The sequence below is a fragment of the Varroa jacobsoni genome, unplaced genomic scaffold (assembly GCF_002532875.2).
Source record: "Varroa jacobsoni isolate VJ856 unplaced genomic scaffold, vjacob_1.0 scaffold_1269, whole genome shotgun sequence".
In the NCBI taxonomy this organism is placed as follows: Eukaryota; Metazoa; Arthropoda; class Arachnida; order Mesostigmata; family Varroidae; genus Varroa; species Varroa jacobsoni.
Window position 1 is genome coordinate 4,853 of NW_019214171.1, and position 10,094 is coordinate 14,946.

Genomic DNA, 10,094 nt, shown 5'->3' on the forward strand with positions numbered 1-10,094 from the left:
ATAAACACATGTGATTTGGCTCGTGTCCCATTGTAATTTTAGCTATATCAATATTAGGCCATTTTTTTCAGGCGATACACGTGATCGAAATGAAGTCATATGAATGATACTATGTTATAGGTTCGCGAACGGTGATTAAGTTATTCGCAGTCACTGCTAATGGCGGGAAGACTGAGTTCGCTTATCTTTTGCCAATTGGCGGACTAGTATAGCCGTGGAAGGACAATCTTACTGTCCTATCCGTCGTCCACTTTCATTGGATTCGCCGTGGCAGCGACGTCAACTTTCTGGGGCTGTTTCGTGGCCCGTATGGCAAATTTAACTGTTACTATGGGAGTCAACATGCTCGGTGTGTTAATTCAATATTTTCGCTACATGCGGATATAAATTTATGTGCACTGTAATAATAATTATATACCAGGACCATAAAGCCATAAGTAAAATGTCAACATAAAACGTAATCAATTTGCACCGGCTATCATTTTTGTGTTCAATCCAATTTGGGGAAGGTTTATTTCAACAGGGCTGCTATCAGACATTGAACCTCAGCGTCACGTAAAGGAAGACCAATTGACGGAATGAATATGATCGGAGCATATGAAATTCTAGAGCAGTAAAAAAAGATACATACATGTCACTGACAATATTGACTATAGATACAGAATTTCCACTGAAAAAAAAGCATTACTATCCAATAACCTCATATTTATGAAGAGCACAGTTGTTAGAGGAGTTGACTAATACGTTTATTACCATTATTAATTAGTATATTTCAAATCGGTGGGCGCCGAGAAGCGTACAATGATGCTGATTATCTCCGAAATTCAGTGACTGACTGATAGGCCTCATAACGTTGCCGCTTGTCACATACCTTGTTGATGACCGAAGATATATATAGATAGATAATAACATGAGAAATTTCCTTTTTCGCTTGGACTTTAATAGATAATAGGTAATAACCTACAAATAACGTGTATGTAAATACTAATCTATTATACGAAAAAGACTGCATAGAGTTTTTAAATATCGTTTAACCTAGGCGTCAGTGAATACCAGGATTAGACGTAATTAGTTAGGTATAGGCTCTATCGAAGTAATAGCTTGGCGAATTCGTTGGTCCGTTATCGATCTAACAGCTAATGGTCAACACATTACAGGCGCCCTTTCCTTTGATTGTATCGGATCTAACGACAGGTCGCCCAAGTGGCCCATATCATCGGATAGTTGTAACAGAGCGACCAAGGTCTTGAACGATATTGTACAGAACACTGATGTGGAAATCGTTATCGGGAAAACACACTCGACGGCTGACACATTTATTATCTCTACCACGGGACAAAATTATGCCCCTTCTGCCGTATAGTAAAGTTATTTAAATTCAATGTAAAACCGAATATTCCACGTAGATAAGAGTGTAATATTTTATATGATTTGTAAATTTCCTTCATAATGGTTTTTTACACCTAATCATCATGTTATTGTTGCTTGCTCTACCTATCAACACAGGAAAGGACGAAAAAAAGGTCCTGCAGGTATCATTGATCTCCTTAGTCGGCTCCTTATCATCAGAACGACCATCATTTGAATACATTATAGTATCAGTTATAATGTGACTGATATTCCAAATAGGTTACCAAATAGGACTCTTTTGTTAGATCAACAGGTTACAACTGTCACCGAACAAACAACACAGCACATTGACAAGGGACGACTGACCGGAAACGACGACGACACCAGCACGTAGTTACAAGTCATGTACCATTATGGTGAATTATGTTGAAGTTTTCAAACTAGAGAACGGATTCTACACAGCAGCAGCCGCGCTTGAGGACTCTACTTGATTAAAGCACCCATAAGTTCCCAAGTTACATCTGCAAATCGTTCACGGCGAAACAGTAGTGAGATCAATTCACGATAAAATATAGTAAAAGAAAAAAAATGTTTACCAAAAAAATTTGTGCTCATCTACGAGGATTGCGTCGATTTGCTAGCCCTAGTATAGTAATCTATTAAATGTGAAGTTGAGTGGAAAAGCACAGTACGAACGAAGGTCCATATCCCTTTCCGTCTCGTTATTTGCCCATAATTCAGTATAAAGAAAATAACTGGCTGATCCCGTCCGTTGATTCGAAATAGCTTTTCCCACATGTGTTTAGACGAACTCCCCTGGAACTTATGTCCATCTTCGCCCAGTGAAAGACGCTTTTATGTTTCTGCTGTTTTTCCAAATTTCAGTACTACAATGGCGTTACTTGCTGTACTATGCGGTATACCTCGGAAGCGATCCGTACCTCCATTTCATCTTCACGACTCTCACAGAAGCGCACATTACCCTCTTCACGTACTTTATACTAAGGTGTGCCTGACGAAAACCCGTCTAGACGATTTCACATTCCCTTACGGTAGCATCACTTGACGCAGTGCTCCTCAACCAAAATGGTAAGAAGGCATTTCTAGATAACGACAACGGATAAACAACATGACGCTATTGTAGCAGTCCGGAGATATGATTCGGTCTGGTAAAGGTTTATATTTTTACAACTGGACTAAACAAGCAGGCAATTTTAAGGAAGAAAAGGTCAGTTTGTTTTTTAAGGATAATTTTTTAGATGTGAAGGTTCTTACCTTTTCAGGTCCGACGGCGATTCAAATTATTTTCGATCGCTAAGTTGTCTAGCCAGACTTCATGGGATGTTCTTCGGGCTTACACCGGTGAAGTGTACCCTACGCCTGTGCGTGCTGTAGCAAACGGCTTCGTACATATTTGTTAACGGGTTGGGGTGATTACGGTACCGCTTATGCATCCATTGGTTATTCCTTTTTAATCTAGTTTAACGTTACATGTTATCTCAGGGCTGTGAATGAACACCCTTGAGGACCTTTTGGTTTACGCCTGAGACATAACTGCATAATATAATTACCAGACACTAAGAACGCCCTATTCTTAGAAGGTATTTTAAAAAAACCATTAAGTTTAACTGTGATACAGTTTGAGTTATAACGATGTTTACTACCAGCTAGCATAAATTCAAAATAGATATTTTTTATTTATAAAACTCTATGTTACAGACCGCTTATTTTGATTTGTATGGTTTATTCTGGTAAATAATCGCATATACTTCTATCCGAATCATTTTTATAAAAAAAAAAGTTATTCTGTATGCTTATACTGTTATAAATTGATGATGGATATAAACGTTTTCCTTTAAAATATGTCGCCTCTTTATGCGTCTAATCTAAAATAGTATAACACTTCTTTGAGTTTTACATATTTCGAAAAATTAAGCCACACTCATATTTGGACCAGCTCGTAGTTTATAGAGTTTCTAAATATTTTTTTCATCGGAGGGTGCATTTACTGGGACATAATAGGAGCGAAGCAAAACTGTAGTTTTTGAAGGAGCGGCAGTATAAGCAAATGCTGACCGGTCAGTCATTGTTTAATAAGAACCTTAACGGTCTCCAAGATAAACAGGATTCTCTCTAATCCGTTGCTACAGATAAAAGACGTGTACGATTATACCGGCTGGACAGAAGTACAATCGGCTGTGTGTCGCGAACCAAGGCCATAAGGCGAATCCAGGCTAAAAAATAAAACCTTAGGATTCAGGTCAGCAACTGAGCTTTTTTCTCACCTACCTTATTCGACTATAAAAAACTTTTTTCACGATTATTTACAAGAAGTTTTGAAAAGTTGACGTAATGCTCTTCACTCACATAAGTTCGGTCGCGTAAATTGTCACTTGTTTATCACGATGGTGAACAGAATGGTACTTCGCTACTCGTATCATGTTTTTTGCAACTATATGACTGTGTTGATGAATCGATGTTTGTATTACGTTAACTTTCGTAGTCATCAGATTTTTTTCGTAACGTTGAGTTCAAGAAACACTTAAAAGGACAAAGCTTTAAAAGGATCGAAGGAGTTCAGAAAGGCCAAAGCAAAGCTAAGGTCTATTTTTACGAATAAATTTGAAAATTGTTTTAGTATTTATAAAAAACGATATTACAAATGCATTATATCCTGCAGGGATTTCTTCAGAGGATTCAACTGGGATTTTGATGATTGCCGCATATGCGGCGTGCACGTATGCTAGAAAACTAGATTTTCGACTTCCCTTAATCTAACAAGAACTTATCCAGAATTAGGATCTATTAATGAATTTCTTGTTATTTATTTGTTTGGCATATGTAGAACGAGTAGACCTTAAACGTGCATTATTATATTATTAACTAACGAGTAGACAAATTCTATGGCTTTGTTGTTTAAGCGTTAAAAAATTGTTTAAGCGTATTTTGACATCGAAAGAGAACGAGAAGATTAGTCGAGACCGAACAAAGGCGCGTTCGCAGTTCCGGAACAGGAAGCTTACAATTGTGTTCAGATTTCGCCCAGAACTGGGGAACGTTGGCACATATGCATTGGATCCAGCCTGATAATCGAAGTAGCACGTTGGAAGGACTTGAAGATAAACGCTGTGCGCCCGAGGATAATCTTACGACATAATTTAAATCCGAGGAAAAAAGGTGCAATTTGAAAATTGTAAGCCATGAAAAATATAGAAAAAACCTGTAACAGTTGAAGAAAAACGTGACCATTCGGCTTACCACGAGTGTGTATTTCACAGGCTTTTGTGCTATTTAATGTTAGACCGCCTTTTTTGGTCGTTCTTAACGTTCTTTCGTTAACTTCCGCCTGGTAACCGCTTTGGTAAACGTAAGTGTATCACTACTTGTAGCCAATTTGAGTCATCTCGACAAGGCGTCTATAAAGCTTGCTGGCTGTGATAAATGGTCTGTATAAATAACATCGGTGCATTCGTGACCTGCAAAGCGCATTTTTCTTTGAATTGGCTCGCGCCTATTATCGTTGGTCGTCTCTTCTAGCTAACACCTTCAAGTTACAGCTACAGGATGCTAGGGTTACCCTCTAACTATAGCATACAGCTAAAAGAGCTGACAACTCTCATAACCGTTTTTCTTCAAAATCGCCGGAATCTATCGGATTTATGCAGGTTTATCGGAAAAATGCAGAACTGACTCGTTGATTACTCAGTAGTTTTACACATTAAACAGAGAGCAAATAGATGTGCAAACCACTGGGATAGGAATTAAAAATATAAAGGATCTGTTAGGTAATATTTAAGTAGATACTACCAGGTTAAGCTCGTCGGTATTTCAGCTTTCCTTGTAGGCCTTACGTCTCTTGGGGCTAATGTTTAATTAACATCCAATCGGTTTTTTCTACGCAGCTTGTTGACCTTCTTTCGTGTCAGAATGCTTGGAGGAAGTTGTGTTGAACCGATAATAGTGAACAGGTTCCACTGTCTTCCTTTGTATTTGTGGATTAAAAAAACCGCGTACGAATTGAATAGTATAGCTACTTATTTTACTGTTTATATGCGGTGATTTTGTGAATTATTTTTTTTTGTTAACCTTGTGCCAACTACGACGTGTACCTGAAGATTAAAAACTGTTAAATAAGATGCCAGTGGATTTGACAACATTTTTCTTCTTATATCAACTTCATATTAGTTTACATTTAGTAGACTCTCTATAGAAACTCGAATATTTATTAAAATGGCTCGAAAAGTCGTTTTGTTATACAGTGATAGACGACGATTTTAGAGACGAATATCAACTTTCTGTTAAAATATCATGAATGTCAGTACTAACGCTTCTAACATATTCAAAAAAAATTCGGTCAAGTTTGAACACGTTATATATATATAGCAGACATTTCATAAGTAATTATTTTGGTTCAATGAATTACTCGCGATAATATTAGGCTGTTACAAGCGAATCTAGCGAACTTTGAAACCGAATAACTTTTGCACTTCGCGCCACTAGCAGACGAAATCTGGCTTGTAAATAATCCAGTGTTTCTCTAAGTGAAATTCGTGAGTGAAAACTAGTTGAGTTTAGTCAAGCACAAATTAATTCAAAAGAGAGAACATCTTTAGTACCGCAAATAAATGTTGCAACGCTGCGGGAATTCATCAAAGACTAGTGCAGACATTAGAATTGAAGCGAACACAAAGTACGTGAATGGTGCTAGCGTTTCAAGAACGGATATTGAAGAGTCAAAGACCAGCAAGGAAGTGAGTAGGTGCTGGGTCTCAAAGGATAAGAACGCATTTTAAGGAGTAGACTCTAGAAACTTAGTCGGCCAAAACGGATATTTTACATGTTATAGAATGAAAACCCAAATACCGAAAGCGCAAAAACTAAGTAAAAGATGGGTCCTCCGTGAATTGATTCTAGACCAGTTGGGAATGCGTGTGGTGTATTCGATGCATAATTTACGAAACTTAAAAACCTGTCTGGAGCATACGAAAGGAGGCTTGGTTCACTCTCTACCGTCAGCCAAAAAGGGACAAGGCAAAAGAATAACGTTACACTGAAATAAAATGGAGTATAGGGCTGTCCAAAAGATGCCAAAGCGCTGGGATAAGAGTGTGAAATATAAAGAGAACTTTTAACATACAGTAAAAACTCATAATTTTAGTCCAGCTGTTTTGATAGTTATATAATGTAAAAGCGAGACAACAGTTGATTTCAGAACAGAACACGGTTTACTTGAAATTCCATTGTTGCTTCACGGGGGATATGTGTGCTCTTATGGACGGACAGCTGCGTTGCTTTTACCGGAAATAAAATGACGCTCAGAAGCGCGGAGAATTGCTACAACTATAACAGCGGCAAATTCGAAAAATGTACGCATTGTATAATAATAACTTATGGCCAATCCAGTGCTTGTCTTCAGATTAAATCTAGGCTGTATTAGCAGCGAGGAATTCGCTTCACATGAGATACACGTTCACAAGTCCATTTATTTTCTGCTAAACATTTAAATTTCTGTTAAAAATAAATACGGCTTTTAGTTGGGAAAAAAATAGTAGTTTGTGTCACAGTGTTCGAGTGGTGTAATTTCTTAGGTACTGCTCGTTCATGCCCGTTTCTTCTCTGACTGAGCATTATTTGTTGAGAATATTGTTCAGACTGTAAACACCAAGACAATCAGTTGGCGTTGCGCGAAGATATTTTAGAATACCGTATGTCATAGTTTTTCACTGAACAGTTCCTATTTTACCAAATTTTAGGGAATCTGAAATAAGAGTCGGAGAAAAGTCTATCGGAAATAAATATCTAATTGTAGACGAGAACACGCAGCGCTGAATTATATAGGTACTGACTCTTGGTTGTTCGGAACGTAATGATTTTTTTACTGCTTTAAGTCTTTAAGCATGAGTTTGATACATTTAAGAAGCTCCTTTTGGCCAAACACCATTATTGTTTTTGTTTTGTTTAGAACACAATGTGTTGCTATTGCGTTTAAGTTCCAAAGTTGACTCTATCCAATTGCAGAAAATAGGCTTTCCCATACTTATTGTTCATGTTGCACCGAGATCGAAAAGTTGTCGAAACAATCCTGGATAGGTGTAATATTGATCGAGCAACAAGTGTTACTCAGATATAGCCATCTACCTTCAAACAAAAGTTTCTCACATAGGCGAAAATAATTGATGCCACCAATTCATTTTCTTGTCAAACAAAATATCATCTTTAGCGCTCAAGCTCTGTATATAACTTATTGTTTTTACACGAAAAATGAAAACCATGACCATAAGACTTTCTGGCGCTATGTAACAAGCTTGATCAGCAAACAAAGCACCAGAACCGCAAAATTTTGCCCGAACGAAATTTGCTATATTTTTTTTTTGATAACGCATCTTGATCGTAAATAGAATATGTTTTTTTATGGGCATCTATGGTAATCAAATTATTACATTTTAGATTAAAAAAATTGTAAAAACAAAGCGATTTTTTGCAGAACCTTAAAGCGTTTTACCCTAAATTGTGGGCAAAGCGCACCTACTATTGCTAAATCAGTCTTCAAATTACCGATGCCGACTCGACGCGGCTCATATTAGGTGACCTTAAAGTAATCTATAAAAAAACGGTGAAGAATTACCCTTTATCGAAGGATGCACCAAGTTCATCTAGTTAGTCAAAGCCAACTTACTTGTTCCTGCTGTAAAAGTCTGGGATACGAGAATCAAAAAAGTCTCCGAAAGCAATTTTGACAGCAGTGAATGATTTTTTTTGATAACAAGTAGCCGAGATAATGTCCGATGAGCATGGTAAATGACCAAAGGCCCACAACCGTAACTCCTACATTTTCGACATTGACATAATTCTTGAGATGTGGCACCAAGCGCTGTCGTGCAGCAAAAGTGGTTTACCTCTGTTTATTAACGTTGACGTTACGCGAAGTTCATTCATCAGATATTATAATTGTTAGTAATCAACGGGTCAGGGTTCATGGAGCTGGATGAGCTGCAAATGATCCCTGCACTAGGCCACCAAAATAGACACCATAATTTTTTACACATTTGTATATTGGCTTGTGCCAATGCATCGTTGCAGTCATACCCAGATGTGACGAATTATCGTAATAGATTCACTTTTTATGAAAAATCACAATTCGGTGCAGTAATAGGTAACCGTTGTAAAAACAAACGTGTTTATCCATTTTTATTTCTTTTCAATCTATTTTTTTCTGATTGTTGAAGATGCTAGCATTAATTGTAACACTAATTTAATTTACGCCTATTCACACGCATATTTAATATGTATATGTGCCCACAAACGTAAAAACGCGTGGCATCTGAATAGATACTTGTAAACATTAGCGCCCGATCCTCCACCGACTCATCGTAAATCATTTGTGAGTTGTGCCGGAAATAATGGCCCATTGTAACGATAAGGCCACGTTTACACAGTCGCACCATCAAAGGGATCGAAGGGAAAAGATCGCTCAACAGCTGATTGTGGACGATCACGTGCTTGCATTAAGCATCTACAATTAGTAGTGTGCTGATCACTGTGGATACCAGTCAGGAACGTGTAGAGAAATGAATAATGCGTTTTGCAGATGCATTGTTTAGCGGAGTTGAAGCTCGCATCTGTCAATTGCCATAAAGGCATCACAAGTTGTCAGGGCGATTTGTAAGCAACGAAGTACTGAAGCAACATATGTTAATTAATAAAAGCCGCAGATAACATTGACAACGAAACGCCTTATTTTTCTATATATAGTCCCCACAATCGTCATAGTTTGTATGAGGAAGCCAAGCTACCACTTCCTATACTTCTACGTTGAGACGAACTGGTCTGTGACGTTCTTCATTTCATAAAGCTTAAAAAATATATGCCCAGATACCATAAGAGATTTCGTGGAAAAGCATAGGTTTGTATCATCCATTACGGAACTCACGGTTGATCTTACTACACGGTTAATGGAATGTTTGTTTATGGGCTGCCAGCCTTAAAGAGTAAAGTCAATACGGCGCCTTGGAGCAACCCGTTTCCCGTCACCATCACCATTCTCGAGAATGGTGATGAGCCAAGGCTGCACTTGATATTAGCTTATACTAGAAGGCTGGAAATGGACGATCTTTGTGTAATTCATAAATATGTCGCCATCAGCTCCGTCCCTTGGAAGTGAATCATTACCAGAACCTTCGTCATGTCTTTAAACGTAGCTTATGTGTTTTCCGATTGAAATGCAGCTGGCATACACTTCAGTGACCTCTGAGAGGCTGTTGGGTCATATCATTTAATGCATGCAAATCGCAAAATTGTTAACACTATTATTCGCTCTGGCCCGCGCTCTCTGCGTTGTCACAGAGAGTGCGGGCTTGGCATGTCACGGCGAATCTGCTGATACCACTGTTACCTTTGATACATTTTTTACTATTTAGCACAGTTTTCTAGCATATGCGGCAAAATGAAATATCATAATCATTCGAGAAGTTTATGCGATGTCATAAATTCAATGCAATTCTCGAAAAGATGCTCTTTCAAAGGGTCATTTTGAAGTCGCTCCCGTGCTGTCTTTATAAACCCTATCCTTTTACAGACCATTTCACCATCAGTTCAGACTTTTTCTAGTTAAAATTATACTTAGCGGCGCCAACAGTTCAACCGAGCTTTTTCACTGTATACTGGGGCTGCACAGTTGGGCACAGTGAAGAACTTTACGGCAACAGCTCACCGTGTTCATATCGTTCATACTAAATCAAAACAGC

The 10,094-nt window shown here is 38.0% G+C and overlaps 1 long non-coding RNA gene across 3 annotated transcripts; it reads left to right on the forward strand.

Moving 5' to 3' along the window:
- Positions 1-1,819: 1,819 nt before the first annotated feature.
- On the forward strand, positions 1,820-6,898 carry LOC111268263 (uncharacterized). Of its 3 annotated transcripts, XR_002685104.2 has the most exons (5): positions 1,820-1,898; positions 2,236-2,439; positions 2,634-2,732; positions 3,501-3,610; positions 4,272-6,898. It is a non-coding gene; the product is annotated as an uncharacterized LOC111268263 (long non-coding RNA). The 3 variants fall into 3 exon arrangements; XR_015314135.1 differs by having other exon boundaries at positions 3,501-6,898; XR_015314136.1 differs by having other exon boundaries at positions 1,838-1,895; positions 3,501-6,898.
- Positions 6,899-10,094: the final 3,196 nt, after the last annotated feature.